Source organism: Hevea brasiliensis, unplaced genomic scaffold (genome assembly GCF_030052815.1).
Source record: "Hevea brasiliensis isolate MT/VB/25A 57/8 unplaced genomic scaffold, ASM3005281v1 Scaf232, whole genome shotgun sequence".
NCBI lineage: Eukaryota > Viridiplantae > Streptophyta > Magnoliopsida > Malpighiales > Euphorbiaceae > Hevea > Hevea brasiliensis.
Window position 1 is genome coordinate 45,077 of NW_026614732.1, and position 18,528 is coordinate 63,604.

The window sequence follows — 18,528 nt, forward strand, 5'->3', positions numbered from 1 at the left end:
TTGTAATCTGATAAACTTTTTGATATGATAAATTGGAAGGGTTATCGGAGACAATGAAGATGAGAAAAAAATAAGAAAAAAACAAAAGGTTGATGCAAAGAGGAAAAAAGCAGGGAAGGGAGTAGATAATGCCATTGTTATGAATTGTTAGCCCACAACTTTGCAAGATATGAAAATTGATGAATGTTTAGGTTTATAAATAGTGGCTATGTGCTAGAGGTAGTTGAATCACTAGTTGGATCACATATTTTGTATCTGCTAAGTTAGTTCACTTATTTTGTATCTGCCAAAGGTAGTTTTGGCAGCAACTTTTGTTACTTTTGGATTCGTTAAGAGTTAGATGATCTTCATATATTGATTAATTTGAATAACATGCAAAAAATATCTTTCACTCATTATATATACCTCAGCTGTTCTCTTCGTCTCGGTTCTCCTTTCTTGAATGGACATCATGCAGTCCTTCTCTACATAAAATCTTCGTCTTATTTGGAAGCATCTCATTTCCTTCCACGCAAGCCAAAATTCCTAAAGCCTTTGGAACAAAAGCCCCTCCCACAAACAAACATCAGCCAGAGTATGAAAAAAGCCTTCACCGAGTCTCAATGGAAGGGAAGAAGGTAATTAACATGGAGATATAAATTGATTTCCTGACTTTTCACCGTACATCCCTCTTTAGTTAACTTTTTTCAAAACTAGAAGTGCCTCTCATGGTTTCATAACTTATGCTATAGCTTTACAAGACTTCGAAGACTGAGTAGTCTCGTAAGTGTAAATCCTGTTCTGCTTCAAACTTTTCAATCCATCAAGGCAAAAGCTCTATAAAAATAATTTTGCTTGCCTCTCCTTATAGGAAAGAACACCAGTACTCATCAAACCGTATGCACCTATCAATCAAAGCTTTAAGTGAAACAACAGCAAGCTCATTTTCAGCATCATTCGTTTATTTAAGCAGCTCCTCGTCCTTATTCATCTGCAGCTGATGACAATTACCTTGGCATTATCATGGATGACAAATGCAGTTTGTATGAATATATTTATACCTGCTGCTTCCACTTTTAACTTCTTCCTTTCCTACTTGATTTACAACAGCCTATATGCATTTGTCTGTTTCATCAAAGTTCTTACTTCATGGAAGAGGAATTCCACCATAATTGAGAAATCCCAGCTAATTCCAGTAAACTGTTGGTGCCAAAACCAAAATGTAAAAATTGAAGATGTCTATGCATTCACCTTTTCAACTCAGTCAAAAATGGTGTTTAGGAGGGCTTCTAGATTTAGAAAGGCCATCCATTAACCTATTATATGTAGCAAGATCAGGTATAAATTCTCTATCCAGCATCTCATCCACCAAAACTTCTCCTTCCTTCCTTTTGCCCTCTCTTGTATACCCATATACCAAAGTGTAATATGTCATATCATCTAGTTCCAAACCCTTGCTAGAAGCCAATAATCTCAATTTGTCAGCATCAACTGTTCTTCCTACATTGCAATGATCTTGAAGGAGATAATTAAAGGTCACAATATCTGAAATGATACTCTCCTTCAACATTCTTTCCATCAATCTGAATGCTTCTTCTATTTTCCTCAACTTCCTCAAACCTTCTACAACAACTCCAAAGCTGCTCCTATGTTTCTTTTGCCACATAGCTTGTCCACAAGTACATAGAAATCAAAATTACTTGGCAAAGCTCCTTTTCTTGAAAAATCAATCAACAATTCACAAGCCTCCAAGCTTCTCTCTTCGCTACAGAGACCATCGACCAAAATCTCACAAGTCACACTTGAAAACCCACACCCCAAATCAATCATCTCATATGCCATCTTAACCCCTTCATCAAACTTCCTCTCCCTAAAGAACCCCATAATCAATGTATTAAAACTAACCACATTAGGACTACACCCCTTCTCTCTCATCTCCCTAAACAACTCTAAAGCCATCTCGAACTTCTTATTCCTACAATAGCTACCAATCAAGTTATTAAAAGTACTACAAATCTATCACAACTTCTCCTTCACTTATCTCCAGTATGTTTTGCTTTTGCTCTCCTCATTCTCTTCTTCTTATTCACTAGCCTTTTATATCGAGATTTATGATTTACATTTATATCAATGGCTATGAAATTCTAATCATATTCAATGATAATTATATTTTATTTTCTTTTTAAAAAAAACAGCAAAGAATAAGCTTTGATTTAATATTAAAATCGAAAATTTAAAATTTTAAAATAATTCAAGTATAACAATTACTTTATTGATTAAAAATTTATAATTTTTTCTAAAAATTATTGATATTGATAAAAATATAACTTGTATTACACTTAAAATTTATTTTTACATATATTTAAATTTTCATTGATTTTATTTTCATTAAAAATAAAAATAAAACATTTTCATATTCTCAAACTATTTTCAGATATAATAATAAATTAAAAAATATTTTTATTGAAAACATTAATAAAATTATTAGAATTACATTTGAATTTTGAATAATTTAAGTAACTAAAATAAAACTAACATTAATTTTCAATCTTAATAAAATTAACCAAATTAAAAATTTAAGAAAAATTTTAAAATTACTTAAGAGTTTTTTTTTAATTATTTTTATTTTCAAAATAAATTTTATTTTTTTAATAAAAAATTTTAATTTATAAATTTATTAAATATATTATTTATAAAAATTATTTATACTTTATTCAAATAATTAATTATTTAGACTTTATTTGGATATCCCTGTCAGGGTGGTAATGGTACTTTGGTGGGCAAATTGACGCCAACAGTTGCCAAGTTAACTGAACTTAAGTTAAAAGTTGAGGCGAGGCTCAAGCATGGATTTGGTGAGGGAGGACTATAGGTTTTTGGAGGTAGCGGTGGTTTTATTGGGTGAGAGGGCGAAGAGGAAAACAACAAGGGCATTTATGCCATTAAAAAAAATTATCAGTTTTTTTAATATAGTCAAAGCTTGACTAATAGAAAATTTGATTTGATTTTAACAAAAAAAAAATTAATTTGTTAATAAATTAAAATGTGAAGATCAAATTAATACTAAACTTAAAACTAAGGATTAATCTGTGAATTTTATTATACCTTAAGAATTTAGTTATAAATTACCTACTCCTTTATAAGTGCCGCTTTTTCTCCTCGTAGGGTTATATGTAAATTCAAAACTCAACTTAGTCAAGTATTTGGCTCTAAATTAGTTAGAGTTAATTAGAGATAAGCTCAGTTTTAGATGAACAAATAAAAGCAGCAACAAAAATAACGTATTCATATAAAATAAAAGAGAGGTAGGCTGGTCATATGTTATGCATGAATCCTAAATGGACGAGTATAAAATAACAATGATGCATTAAAATACTATATTAGTTGCCTAAAGGAAAAAGATTACAGTAATTTTGCATGAAAACCATCAGTTGTATCATTCTAATCTTGCTATTTGCTTCTGAAAATAGTGCATTGGGAAAAGTTCAGATTGTGATAATGAACGAGCTGAGAAATGAAAAAAATATGAACATTTACTACTGGTCACATGACAATGATCTTGGCTATGTTTCTGCTGCAAATGGCATGAATTTTCCTGTTAATTTCAGGGCATCACACCCTTTTACTGTGATGTGCAATGGGATAATTCAAAATGGCATCATTTTATTGCTGCTTACCGTTGTCAAAGAGACTGCATTTGGATGATTTTAACTGATCGACTTTTATAGAACTATAATGAAGATGCTGAGGATTGGGAACTCATGCCATTTCAAGATGGATAATAATATAAAGCAGTAGCATAGAAGTAGACTTTAAACTCCTAGCTATATACAACTCAACTCAACTCAACTAAGCCTGTATCCCAAAAATTTGGGGTCGGCTATATGGATTCGTTTTTTCCACTCTGAACGATTTTGGGTTAAATCCTCAGAAATGTGTAATGCTTCTAAGTCATGCTGTACTACTCTCCTCCAAGTCAATTTAGGTCTACCCCTTTTTTTCTTTCTATCCTCTAGCCTAATGTGCTCTACTTGTCTAATTGGAGCCTCCGTATGTCTACGCTTCACATGACCAAACCACCTCAATCTCCCTTCTCTCAACTTATCTTCAATTGGCACCACTCCTACCTTTTCTCTAATACTTTCATTACGGACTTTATCTAGTCTAGTATGGCCACTCATCCACCTTAACATTCTCATCTCTGCATCTCTGAAACTCCTAGCTATATAGATGGCAATAACTCATATTTTATTTTACTAATTTTTTGTGGCGCATTATAATAAGAGAGAAGCACTGAAATTGAATATTTCTTAGATCAAGGGCTTTGAAATTTGATAATATTGTTGAGCTATATAATCAAGGCAATCCTCGTTGACATAAATTTTCATTATAGTTTCAGTAAAACTGCAAATCTATAGCTATATCTACATAATTTTATTTATATATATAAAAAAGTAGGCAATTTTTATTTAACCATTGTCTTGTAAACAGATTTTTTTGTTAATAATTATCACGTGTTACTTATCATACTTTATAATTATAATAAATATTATCTGTTAAGTAATTAATATTTTTTTTTAATTTTCTTTTAAAATTTTTATTTTTTTATTTAGACTAGGTCCACATAAATTCAAGATATAATATGTATAGTGGGATTCACATATTAAATACATGAGTTTCACTTATATCTTGGGTTCATAATTGACTAATATAAATTTTAAATTTTATTTACAAATAAGAAAATATTAAACCTTTTTTATTTTAAACGGGTTGTCTGCTAGCAGTTTCATTTATAAATTAAATAACATATAAAATAAATAGACTAATTCAATTATATTTATATTTTAAATTGTAATGAGTTTTAAATGGTTTGACCAATGAATGACTCAAATACATTTATGTCCGATTAAATTTGCCTAAATATATGTTATATATAAACATATGGTGAGTATACCTTAAAAATTTGATTAGTTGCTAAATTATTTTTTTAGTGGTTATTTTACTTTTAAAATAAATTATTTATTATTTTATTTTATTAAATATTATTATCTAAAATATAATAACATATAAAACTAACGTTTTATATATATAATTTATATAATGCATAATCTATATATATATATATATATAATATGGCATTATATAAATTATATTTTTAAATTATTATAAAATAAAAATGAGAATACTAATCTCATTTTTTAATCTCTTCTATTATTATCTCGATGTTTAACGGGACAAGAAATAAAAATGAAAAAAATTCACTTTATTATAATGCTTAGTTACTTTTTAAATCTTTAAATGTTAAAAATAGTCAAGATTACGAATTCAAAACAAGGAATTCAAATGTTTTTTCAAATATATATATATATAATGAGTGAAAGATATTTTTTGCATGTTATTCAAATCACACAATATATGAAGATCATCTAACTCTAACGTATGCAAAAATAACAAAAGTTGATGCCAAAACTAACTTTGTCAGATGCAAAATATGTGAACTAACTTAGCAGATGCAAAATATGTGATCCAACTAGTGATTTAACTACCTATAGCACATTGCTACTCTTTATAAACCTAAACATTCATCAATTTTCATATCTTGCAAAGTTGTAGGCTAACAATGATATTATCTACTCCTTCCCTGCTTTTTTCCTCTTTGCGTCAACCTTTTGTTTTTTTCTCATCTTCATTATCTCCGATAACCCTTCCAATTTATCATATCAAAAACTTTATTAAATTACAAATGGACTCTGAGTCATATGCTTTAACAAGCTTGGCTCCTGATGAGGAAAGGCTCAAGCATTTGACAATTCTCCATAGTGTAGGTCCTGGACAGTCACCTTCATCAGTTGTTGTACCTCTATTTGCAGAGTCTAACGGAGAACATGTAGTTGTACTACAGATTGGCTTCCAAAAGGTACAAACCCAGCTGCTCTTGGACACTAGCTCTTCACTTATTTGGTGGCAGTGCTATCCATATGAAAAATGTTATAATCAGATAAATATACCCAAATATAATCAATGAAGTCTGACTCATTTTTTTTTAAGTATATAATTTCACACTTATACCTTAAAAATTTGATTCGTTGCTAAATTGTTTTTTTTAGTGGTTATTTTACTTTTAAAATAAATTATTTATTATTTTATTAAATATTATTATCTAGAATATAATAACATATAAAACTAACATATTATATATATATATATATATATATATATATATATATATATATATATATATATATATATATATATATATATATATATATATTATGTCATTATATAAATTATATTTTTCAATTATTATAAAATAAAAATGAGAATACTAATCTCAATTTTTAACCTCTTCTATTATTATCTCAATGTTTAACGGGACAGGAAATAAAAATTAAAAAATTCACTTTATTATAATTCTTAATTACTTTTTAAATTTTCAAATATTAAAAATTAATCGAGATTACGAATTCAAAACGAGAAATTCAAATGTTTTTTCAAGTAAAAACTTAAGAATATATATATATAAGTGAAAAATATTTTTTACATGTTATTCAAATCACACAATATATGAAGATCATCCAACTCTAACCTATGCAAAAGTAACAAAAGTTGTTGCCAAAACTAACTTTGGCAGTTACACAATATGTGAACTAACTTAGCGGATGTAAAATATGTGATCCAACTAGTGATTCAACTAACTCTAGCACATAGCTAATCTTTATAAACCTAAACATTCATCAATTTTCAAATCTTGCAAAGTTGTGGGCTAACAATTCTTAATAATGGCATTATCTACTCCCTTCCCTGCTTTTTTCCTCTTTGCATCAACCTTTTATTTTTTCATTGTTCTTTCCTCATCTTCATTGTCTCCGATAACCCTTCCAATTTATCATATCAAAAAGTTTATTAGATTACAAATGAACTCTTAAGTAATATACTTTAGCAAGTTTGGCTCGTGACACAACAATTGATTCATCATCCTGGGTTGGAAAGTCATACAGGTAAAGGGCAGTACTCAATTCAGTTTCCCTAATTAGACAAAAGGAGAATTTGGGCTCTAATCTGGGTTGAGAAGGAATACTTAAGATTTTAGAATCCTAATATTCCCTCGTAAACAGCCATAAAATACTTGTCAGGATTGTAAGTTCCACACCCAAAAATAACCTTGTATGTAGAACTGCCATCCTAATAGCTCCAGCTTGTTAAAGCATATGACTCAGAGTCCATTTGTAATATAATAAACTTTTTGATATGATAAATTGGAAGGGTTATCGGAGACAATGAAGATGAGGAAAGAACAAGGAAAAAACAAAAGGTTGATGCAAAGAGGAGAAAAGCAGGGAAGGGAGTAGATAATGCCATTGTTAAGAATTGTTAGCCCACAAGTTTGCAATATATGCTAGAAGTAGTTGAATCACTAGTTCGATCACATATTTTGTATTTGCTAAGTTAGTTCACATATTGTGTATCTACCAAAGTTAGTTTTGACAGCAACTTTTATTACTTTTGTATAGGTTAGAGTTTGATGATCTTCATATATTGTGTGATTTGAATAACATGCAAAAAATATCTTTCACTTATATATATATATATTCTTAAGTTTTTACTTGAAAAAATATTTGAATTCCTCGTTTTGAATTCGTAATCTTGACTAATTTTAATATTTGAAAATTTAAAAAGTAATTAAGAATTATAATAAAGTGAATTTTTTAATTTTTATTTCCTGTCTTGTTAAACATCTAGATAATAATAGAAAAGGTTAAAAAATGAGATTAATATTCTCATTTTTATTTTATAATAATTGAAAAATATAATATATATATATATATATATATATATATATATATATATATAATGTTAGTTTTATATGTTATTATATTATAGATAATAATATTTAATAAAATAAAATAATAAATAATTTATTTAAAAGTAAAATAACCACTAAAAAAACAATTTAGCAACGAATCAAATTTTTAAGGTATAAGTGTGAAACTATATACTTAAAAAAAAAAAAAAGTCAGACTTCATTGACTATATTTGGGTATTTTTCTCTGATTATAACATTTTTTCGCATGGATAGCACTGCCACCAAATAAGTGAAGAGCCAGTGTCCAAGAGCAGCTGGGTTCGTACCTTTTGGCTGCCAATCCGTGGCTGCCAATCCGTAGTACAACTACATGCTCTTCGTTAGACTCTACAAATAGAGGTATAACAACGGATGAAGGTGACCGTCCAAGACCTACACTATGGAGAATTATCAAATGCTTGAGCCTTTCCTCATCACGAGCTAAACTTGTTAAAGTATATGACTCAGAGTCCATTTGTAATCTAATAAAGTTTTTGATATGATAAATTGGAAGGGTTATTGAAGACAATGAAGATAAGGAAAGAACAAGAAAAAAACAAAAGGTTGATGCAAAGAGGGAAAAAGCTGGGAAGGGAGTAGATAATGCTATTGTTAAGAATTGTTAGCCCACAACTTTGCAAGATATGAAAATTGATGAATGTTTAGGTTTATAAATAGTGGCTATGTGCTAGAGGTTGTTGAATCACTAGTTGAATCACATATTTTGTATCTGCTAAGTTAGTTCACATATTTTGTGTCTGCCAAAGTTATTTTTGACAGCAACTTTTGTTACTTTTGGATACGTTAAGAGTTAAATGATCTTCATATATTGCGTGATTTGAATAACATGTAAAAAAATATCTTTCACTCATTATATATATATATATATATATATATATATATATATATATATATATTTATTTATTTATTTATTTATTTGTATATATAATGTTAATTTTATATGTTATTATATTATAGATAATAATATTTAATAAAATAAAATTATAAATAATTTATTTTAAAAATAAAATAACCACTAAAAAAACAATTTAGCAATGAATAAAATTTTTAAGGTACAAGTGTGAAACTATATACTTAAAAATAATAAAAAAAAATTCTTAAGATACTCACCATATATTTATATATAACATATATTTAGGCAAATTTAATCGGACATAAATGTATTTGAGTCATACATTGGTCAAATCATTTAAAACTCATTACAATTTAAAATATAAATATAATTGAATTAGTCTATTTATTTTATATGTTATTTAATTTATAAATGAAACTGCTAGCGAACAACCCGTTTAAAATTAAAAAAGGATAAAATATTTTCTTATTTGTAAATAAAATTTAAAATTTATATTAGTCAATTATAATTCTTCGGAATTTTTTTCTTTATTTTTACATTATGTTTTCTCTTCACTATTTATTCATATTAAATGATTAAAAAGATTTTAAAATAATAAATAAAACTTTCGATTAAAATTTTATTTTAATATAGAATCATTAAAAAAATTTTAATTAATTAATTACATAAAAAAGTAATTAAATAGTGTATATATATAAGCGTCCATGGTTATCCCCTATTCATATTTTTATTTATTATACATATAGATTATAGATGTGGGCATCAATATTATCCCTAAGTCATCTTGGCTCATCCATTTACCTATTAATGTTTAAATTATTGATGTTGCTACTATAATTACTACACCATTATGTCACTATAATTTTTGAATTAATATAAAATTTATTATAAATATAATTCAATTATTTGTATTAACAAAATTATTGATGAAATATTTTATTATTAATTAAATTTTAGTTTTATATATATATATATAAATCTCCTAATAAAAATATACATAATTTTAAATTAAACTACACGGATGCTCTACTTAAGCTTCATTAAATCAACCGTTCATTTCATAACCCGATTTCATGAGTCAGATCGGCATCATGATTTACATCAGCTTAAAGTCGGCATCATTATTTACATCAGCTTAAAGTCCTGAAACTCGTAACGAGCTTCATTGTTCCTAAATCTATAACTAGACTCAATTTTAAGACCCAACATACAGAATAAAATAAAATATTATAAATCAATTTAGTCCATCTTAACCCAATAACCATTAGAAATTCATAACTACAGGAGCACAATTCAATCCTGATATCGAACATGCATAAACCAAATAATTTGAACTAAAAAAGTAATAATTAATCTCAATGTCTCATCAAAATTTCAGCAAAACCTCCCTTATAACAAAATCTAATCCTTTGCATAAAAACACAACCAAACACAGTATAAAGCCTCATGCTCACAACAATAATTACAATGCCCATCTGAAACCCATAAAAAACTTAATATAAGTACAATCGTTCAAACTCTAACTCCTCTACAGTCCAAATAATTATTTTTAACGCTTTAAAAATTATAAAAATATTTTAGAATATCCTCTACATTGTTCTTGTATTAATTAAATTCATTTTACTTACTTTTTACTAAGTCAGAAATAATTCACAGATTAATCAACTAGTTTAACCATGGTAAAAACTACACAACTTGAATTTGAAATTACTTTTACGAATTCTACTACTTGAAATGCATCCAAAATGATTACAAATGCTAGAAATGACTATAAGCATGAGCACCTTCTAGGACAATTCATCGGGCATTTGAATCGAGCTGAAAACTCAGTTCCGAGTGTCAGTGAGCTATTACCAATCCGATTGTTCCTAATCAAAGCTTATAAATTGTCAATAATTATCATATAATTATATTTAATTTACAGGATTCAAAAAGGCTCAAAAATCTCATCGAGTGATCTGGATCGTTTGATAATCACATTTTCTAAATGGTGTTCGATCAAAGCGAGGTTGGTACCATCTCAAAAATTTTGACGCACTGAATTAAATGGTGCTCTCGGATTGCTGATCCGAAAGTAGGATTGCTCGAAATCTCATCGAAAAATGGTGAAAAACCCATTTTCTCTCTCCTTGTCGATACCAAAAAGAGTCACCAAATCCGGCATGATGGTCCCATTTGCAAGTACTATCCACCAAGAGTTCATAGCAACTGGAATCGCTCATATTGGACGTCTAGATCGCTAGATATAAGCATTTAAAATTTCAAACCCATTTCTCTCTCTCCTCACTTTGTGTCACCAAAAACCACCATATGCCATTGTTTGAGGTCACCGAGTCTTGCCTAGTTACTGGTGGTGCTGTCGGTAGTGAGTGGTACTTCATCAGTTCCTTAAGGTCTGTTGTTTACCGTAGATGGTTTTATTTAATCTCGTATCGCATGAGTATTATTATATTAAGGTTAAATAAGCTGCTCCCGGCCAGTCATTGTATCAAAGCCTTAGTTGCATTGGAGAGTGATATGATTGTAATATGATTGATGATGAGTAAGGAGACTCCAAAAAATATGAGTTGTACCACTCCAATACTGTCCTCCACCCTTGTAACTGAGCATCCTCTTCATCCAGTTTAGTTAATCTAACTTCTTTACTTTCTCTTTCACCCTCTTGTAGGAAAACTTTAGCTTCCAAAATTGACCACCTTGTAGAAATTTCTCACATCCCAGAAGGGGCACAGGTAGAAGAGTCCTTTATTCCTTTGCTTAGTCCATATAATATCTACAAATGCTCTAGATCCATGACTAGAAGCATCAGGTCTTTCATTTCCTTTAGAAAATCTCTTTTAAAAGAATATGTCTAGACCTCCAAACTAGATCAATGCACTCTCATATCCACATCGACTGAACGGTATGTAACCCTTCAAATTCCTCCAATTTTGATCCCAGCTTGGCAACGACAAGGATATTCTCGCCTCCATTATAGAGCTGTAAGAATAGTTCTTACCTTTCATAGCAGATAAGGTCTTCCATCATAGCCAGAGTTTCAATATTGGACACCATATTTTTAAGCTATAAACATGCTGTTATTGGAACCTGTATCACCACTTTTCACGCTGAAAGTGTGATATTAACCTTCTTCCCCAATTATAACATGTCCTTACAAGGCCTAAATTTGCCTACGGCATTGAAGGTCCAAGTCCAATTAGTAGGTGTAGAACAAATGACCTCTTCTATAATAACCACTTTACACCACCAGATAATCTACAGGCTTCAAAATCATGCCATAGATTTGACTCAACCTGGACTATCTACTAATGCTCTGCTTATATTATCAGACATTGAGACTACTCCCACCATCATCCAAATCCCACGACAGATCTCGAAGGAAGAATTAGCTAGAATAATTGCCCAGGGAATAGATTACAAACTATGAAAAACTTCACAATAATTCCCAACCAATTCAAGTCACAAAATCTTCTTTCAAAAGATAGACTAGTGGGACTATTAAAATAGTTTTTAACCCCCCCAGAAACTCCACAAGCACTCCTCTAATATTTTAAACTATGATGATCACTCCTATTTGAGAAAAGAGAGAAAAAAAAATCCCTATTCATACATTTGGAACATATGGATATCCAATCTTTATAGACAAAATTGATGGACATTTTATTTGGGATTCCCCCGAATCTGGAATGTGTGATCTAGGATGTGATTGCCATCTAATGGATGATGATGATGACAAGCATAGACGGAGAAGGCATAAGAAGAAGAGAAACTCTTCCTGCAAAACATACATGCCCAATAGAGATTTCTTCCTAGATTCTGGCCCTTGGATAGACATTCACAAAGAAACTCAAAAGAAGAGCCCTTTGCCAATCTACAAGCTGGCTTTAGAAATCCCTTCAGAAGGGAAAACAAAAACAATGTATGCAATCCTCTAAGCCTCCTGTAACAGCCCCACTTGTCCAACCTTGCATGATGTTTTCACAATCGTCACAAAGTCAATATAAAGAAAACTTCCCTCCTTTAAGGCATAATGTTGATCCTATCAAAAAACTTTTTTCCAGGCCATTTATCCAGACAGTAGCTGTTGAACCTAATGGACAGGCAAAGCCAATGATACATGTAGAAGTTCTAAATTGGCATGCTCTTAATGCCAAAGCCCAAAATTCTATTCTGTAGAATATTGACAAAAAGGTTGATATTGTAGTCAATAGAGCAAGGCAAACAGAATCCAAAGTGGAGACTTTAGAAAAGCATCTCAGTAAGATCTACACAGATCTTTAGATTAAGATTAACCAGCTTGATAAGCACCTTCAATTACTCATTCGACAAAAAAGCTTTGGCCAGAAATTTTTTTCAAAAGGAAGTAGAATTGAGAAAATTAAAGGCCTAATTAGCACAAATGGAAGCTGATCTTTCTTATACTCTACATATCTATGCTAAAATGCCTCTCTAGTTTGCACCTTCTAGAAAAATGAAATAACCTTTATCAACCTTTTTTAAGCCTCAAACTGCACAACCTATAGCATCAAGGCTATTAACCTCTCCTTTGTCCTAAGAAAAAAGAGAAGGAAAGAGACGATAAAGACCAATGGATCCTCCTGATCCTCCTCCTCAAATGACTATAAAACCAACCCAAGACGATTCTAATTCTTCTTCTAAAACATACATATCAAAATCTGACTTAGAGGCACAGTATTACGATTCTACTTATCATGGATTCCACAGGAATTGGTCCACTGGATCAACCCAAGCATCTAACTAGCCATTTCCTCACCATCTACTACGAAACATCGCAACCTACTATTTCAGAGATGATTTTGAAGCGATTGAAGTTGAAATAGTCCATTCCTAAGGATGTCCATGATTTACCTTAGATAATATTCCTCCTTCTCAATGGAGAAATAGGATAATCCAGTTTGGTACATGAATTGACACACAAAGAATAAAAGAGGGAACTACTATGTCTCCAATTCTGTGAGAATTTGCAGCAAGACTGATAGGAACTCTTCGTTCCTAGTGGGTGTCATTGAGATAATACAGGTAGGCTTACTTCTACACGATAGATAATACAATAGAAGTTCTTGGTATCATTCACATGGAATTTTTTTGATGTGATTTGTATAAAAATTATGACGATGTTACATTTCACTTCATATGGTGCATTAGCTTTAGATAGCTATAGAGATTATGGTTAAAATTGATATTTTACTCTCTAAGTTGAACACTCACTCCTGTTCATTATTTTTTTCCAGGCTACAGGAGGATATTTGTTGTGGTTAACCTGCTTTTCTTCTTCGTATGTCGTTTATTAATATTTGTATAATTCTATTAACTCCTAGAATTTCCACATGTGTTAGAAATATTTATTTGATTTGGGTCTGTAATATAATTACCATGTTGGACTTGTAAACTTATTATATGCATGTATGTTGGACTGGATGAGGGAGCTGAGCTCCCATTTATTTTTGTGACATTTGAGTATGTGGAGGGTGAGCTGAGCTCCCCAATTGATTATATATTGTGTTTACAGGTCGGGTGAGTCAAAAACTCCCCGTTGAAAGGTCCATTTTATGGCTGGACTCTGTCCGGTGGAATTCTTGAAATTGGGCCCAAATGGGTCTTGGAGTTGGGTTGAGGAATAGTTAGGCTTACTACGGGCCTCGGGGGCTTTAGGCTAGCACAGGTCCTAGTGTCGGTCAAGCCCATAGGTTGGGTCGTGACAATAATTATTTTATTACAATTTATTTATTTTTAAAAAAAAAAATAGTAAGGGATAAGCTTTGACTAAATATTAAAATTGAAAATTTAAATTTTTTAAATAATTCAAGTATAACAATTACTTTATTGATTAAAAATTTATAACTTTTTTCTAAAAAAATATTGATATTGATAAAAATATAGCTTTTATTAAGCTTAACATTTATTTTTACATATAATTAAATTTTCATTTATTTTATTTTCATTAAAAATAAAAATAAAATATTTTCATATTCTCAAACTTTTTTCAGACATAATAATAAATTAAAAAATATTTTTATTGAAAGCATTAATAAAATTATAGAATTACATTTGAATTTTGAATAATTTAAGTAAATAAAATAAAACTAACATTAATTTTCAATCTTAATAAAATTAACCAAATTAAAAATTTAAGAAAAAATTTAAAATTACTAAAGAGTTTTTTTTTTAATTATTCTTATTTTCAAAATAAATTTTATTTTTTTAATAAAATATTTTAATTTATAAATTTATTAAATATATTATTTATAAAAATCATTTATACTTTATTTAAACAATTAATTATTTAAACTTTATTTGGATATTTATGGCACTTTGTTGGGCAAATTGACGCCCACAATTGCCAAGTCAACTGAACTTAGGGTTTTGTATCGTGCAGAAGTTAAAAATTGAGGTGAGGCTCAAGCATGGAGTTGGTGAGGGAGGACTATAGGTTTTTGGAGGTAGCGGTGGTTTTATTGGGTGAGAGGGCGAGGAGGAAAACAACAAGGGCATTTATGCCATTAAAAAAAATTATCAGTTTTTTTTAATATAGTCTAAGCTTAATTAATAGAAAATTTGATTTGATTTTAATAAAAAAAAAAAATTAATTTGTTAATAAATTAAAATGTGAAGATCAAATTAATACTAAACTTAAAACTAAGGATTAATCTGTGAATTTTATTATACCTTAGAAATTTAGTTATAATTTACCTACTCCTTTACAAGTGCGGCTTTTTCTCTTTATAGGCTTATATGTAAATTCAAAGCTCAACTTAATCAAGTATTTGGCTCTAAATTAGTTGTGATTAGTTAGAGATAAGCTCAGTTTTAGATGAACAAATAAAAGCAGCAACAAAAATAACGTATTCATATAAAATAAAAGAGAGGTAGGTTGGTCATATGTTATGCATGAATCCCAAATGGACGAGTATAAAATAACAATGTTGCATGAAAATACTATATTAGTTGCCTAAAGGAAAAAGATTACAGTAATTTTGCATGAAAACTTGTTATATCATTCTAATCTTGCTATTTACTTCCGAAAATAGTGCATTGGGAAAAGTTCAGATTATGATAATGAAAAAACCATGAACATTTACTACTGGTTACTCGACAATGATGTTGGCTATCTTTCTGTTGCAAATGGCTTGAATTTTCCTGTTAATTTCAGGGCATCACACCCTTTTACTGTGATGTGCAATCGGATAATTCAAAATGACATCATTTTATTGCTGCTTACTGTTGTCAAAGAGACTGCATTTGGATGATTTAATGTTTCTTAATTTTCTTTAATATTTTATTTTATTATAAAAATTTTAAGAATTATATTTTTTAAAATTAATAAAATAATTTAAAACTATATTATAAAAAAATTTAAAATATATTATACATGGCACAAACATTTAGAGTTAGTAAATATTATAAAGCTCAACTTTGGAAGAGGTTAACATAATATTAACCTGTGAAAGCTCATTTTTTGGCGGAGTGACATCTTATATGGAGAAATTGCTTTTGCAGTCTGCACGTTTCTATTTTACTCTTTTGTTTCCTTCAGTTTCTCTTTCCTAACTTAACAGTGCTTTTTATTTGGTATAAATCCGCCCACCCCGGTTATATGTTACGAATTGTGTTTCAATATTAAATATTTATTTTTTAATTATTATAAAATAAAATTACTATTAAAAATTATTTAATTAATATAATTGTAAAATTTTTATTAAAATTAAATATTTAATTAAAAAAATTTACATTTGTATCAATAAATATAAAATTCTAATCATAACATTTTTAAAACAATTTAAATATAACAATCACTTTATTGATTAAAATTTTATAACTTTTTTCTAAAGATTTATTGATATTGATAAAAATTTAGATTTTATTAAACTTAAAATTTATTTTTACATATAATTAAATTTTCATTTATTTTTTTATGAAAAATAAAAAAAATTCGTTTTCTTAAATTATTTTCAGGCATACTAATAAATTTAAAAATAAATTTTCTTGAAAATATTAATAAAATTATTAGAATTACATTTGAACTTTCACTAATTTAGATAAATAGAATAAAACTAACATTAATTTTATAATCTTAATAAAATTAACCAAATTAAAATTTTAAGTAAAATTAAAAGATTACTTAGAGTTTTTTAATTAATTAGGCATATTTTCAAATTTTATTTTTTTGTTTTAATGAAATATTATAATTTATAAATTTATTAAAAATTAAAATATGTTATTCATGAAATTTGAATAATTAATTATTTAGAGTGGTAATGGTATTTTGATGGATGATTAACACTGCGATTGCCAAGTTAATCAAATTAAGGTTTTATATCATTGCCCTTTAATGGTCATGCAGTCGAAGTTGAGGCGAGGCTCAAGCATGGAGTTGGTGAGACAGGACTACGGCTGTTTAGAGGTGGCGGTGGTTCTATTGAGTGAGAGGGCGAGGAGGAAAACAATAAGGGCATTTATGCCATTAAAAAATAGAAAATTTAAAATGATTAAAAAAATTAATTTATTAACCGAAGTAAAATGTAATAATCAAATCATTAACTAAACTTAAAACTGTATTAATATGTAGGTTTTACTGCCTAAGAAACTTGGTTGTAAATTTGATTATTTTCTTTGTGATTTGTAAATACCACATTGTCAAGTACCAGTTACAGGTAGTTCAAATCAGGCCTTTAAATCCAATAGTTAGCCCAATCAGTACCTTGAGTTGGAACCGTGGTGAGCTTGAAACACCGTGCAGCTCAGTCCTTGAAAGATCTTGTATCTGATAAACAGCCCAAATTTGTGTTTTTAATGGAAATAATGGTCATGGTTACTAGAGGAAAACTAGAATCGGCAAAGGCTAGGCTTTGAGGGCCTGTTTGTAGTTGAGCCCAAGAGCCATGGTGGTAGCGTTACTTTGGTTAAAGAGTTGAACAGAGGTGGAAGGTCAAAGGATGCCTTTTTCGACACAGCCACACAGGTTGCTGTGTGCAGTAGAGAAACTTCAACAGTGGGGGATGCTTTGCGAAGCACATTTAAAACTCGTCTTCGGGCCCATTGCAAAAGGATTGATTTTTAGAATTTATTGACTGCGACTATTGGGGCTGGACAGTGAGTTGGTGCTGAATTGTGTGGCTCGACGTGTTACGGTTGTCTAAGCCTTTTATATTGGAGCAGACGAGAGAGGTTGTGTCTAAAATACATGAATAAATCTCCCGGCCCTGATGGACTTACTGCAGCTTTTTATCAAAGATTCTGGGTCATTGCTAAGCCTGATGCCTGTCATGCTTGTTTGGAATGCTTGAATCATGGTTAGTTACCTCCGGGGCATAACCGAACTTCTATTGTTTTAATATCGAATACGCACGGTTATGAATGATTTGGAGGGAACTTATCCCACATGTTGTTGCTTGGCATGCCTAGTAAGAGGCCTTGAGAGTGTAGAGCCCTTTAATCGTTGAATTGATCAAGAAAAAGAGAGATTCTCTTCTCATTGATAAAATTAAATGGATTGATCTTAATTACAAATTTAAACATAAATTTAAATTTTCCTTTTCTCATTAATCCTACTGTGCTTATAGACAATGTAAAGGCAATATAGAACAGATTTCACATATAGTAGATAAATTATAATAATTAATCTAAATGAAGACAACTGATGATTTAGCTACTTTAATAGAAATGATTAACAACTTAAATACTAAAAACTTAAGAACTAAAATATAACAGAAACTTTTGAAATCTCAACAATCATTGGAGGAGAATATAACAGTGTGCTCTGCTAAATTGAAAGAAAGTCTTGTGGTCCCGAGTTGATAACTCCCCAACATCG

At 29.4% G+C, this 18,528-nt stretch overlaps 1 pseudogene; it reads right to left on the minus strand.

Moving 5' to 3' along the window:
* Positions 1 to 766: 766 nt before the first annotated feature.
* Positions 767 to 8,297, minus strand: LOC131176736 (pentatricopeptide repeat-containing protein At2g36240-like; annotated as a pseudogene).
* Between the last annotated feature and the right edge of the window lie 10,231 nt (positions 8,298 to 18,528).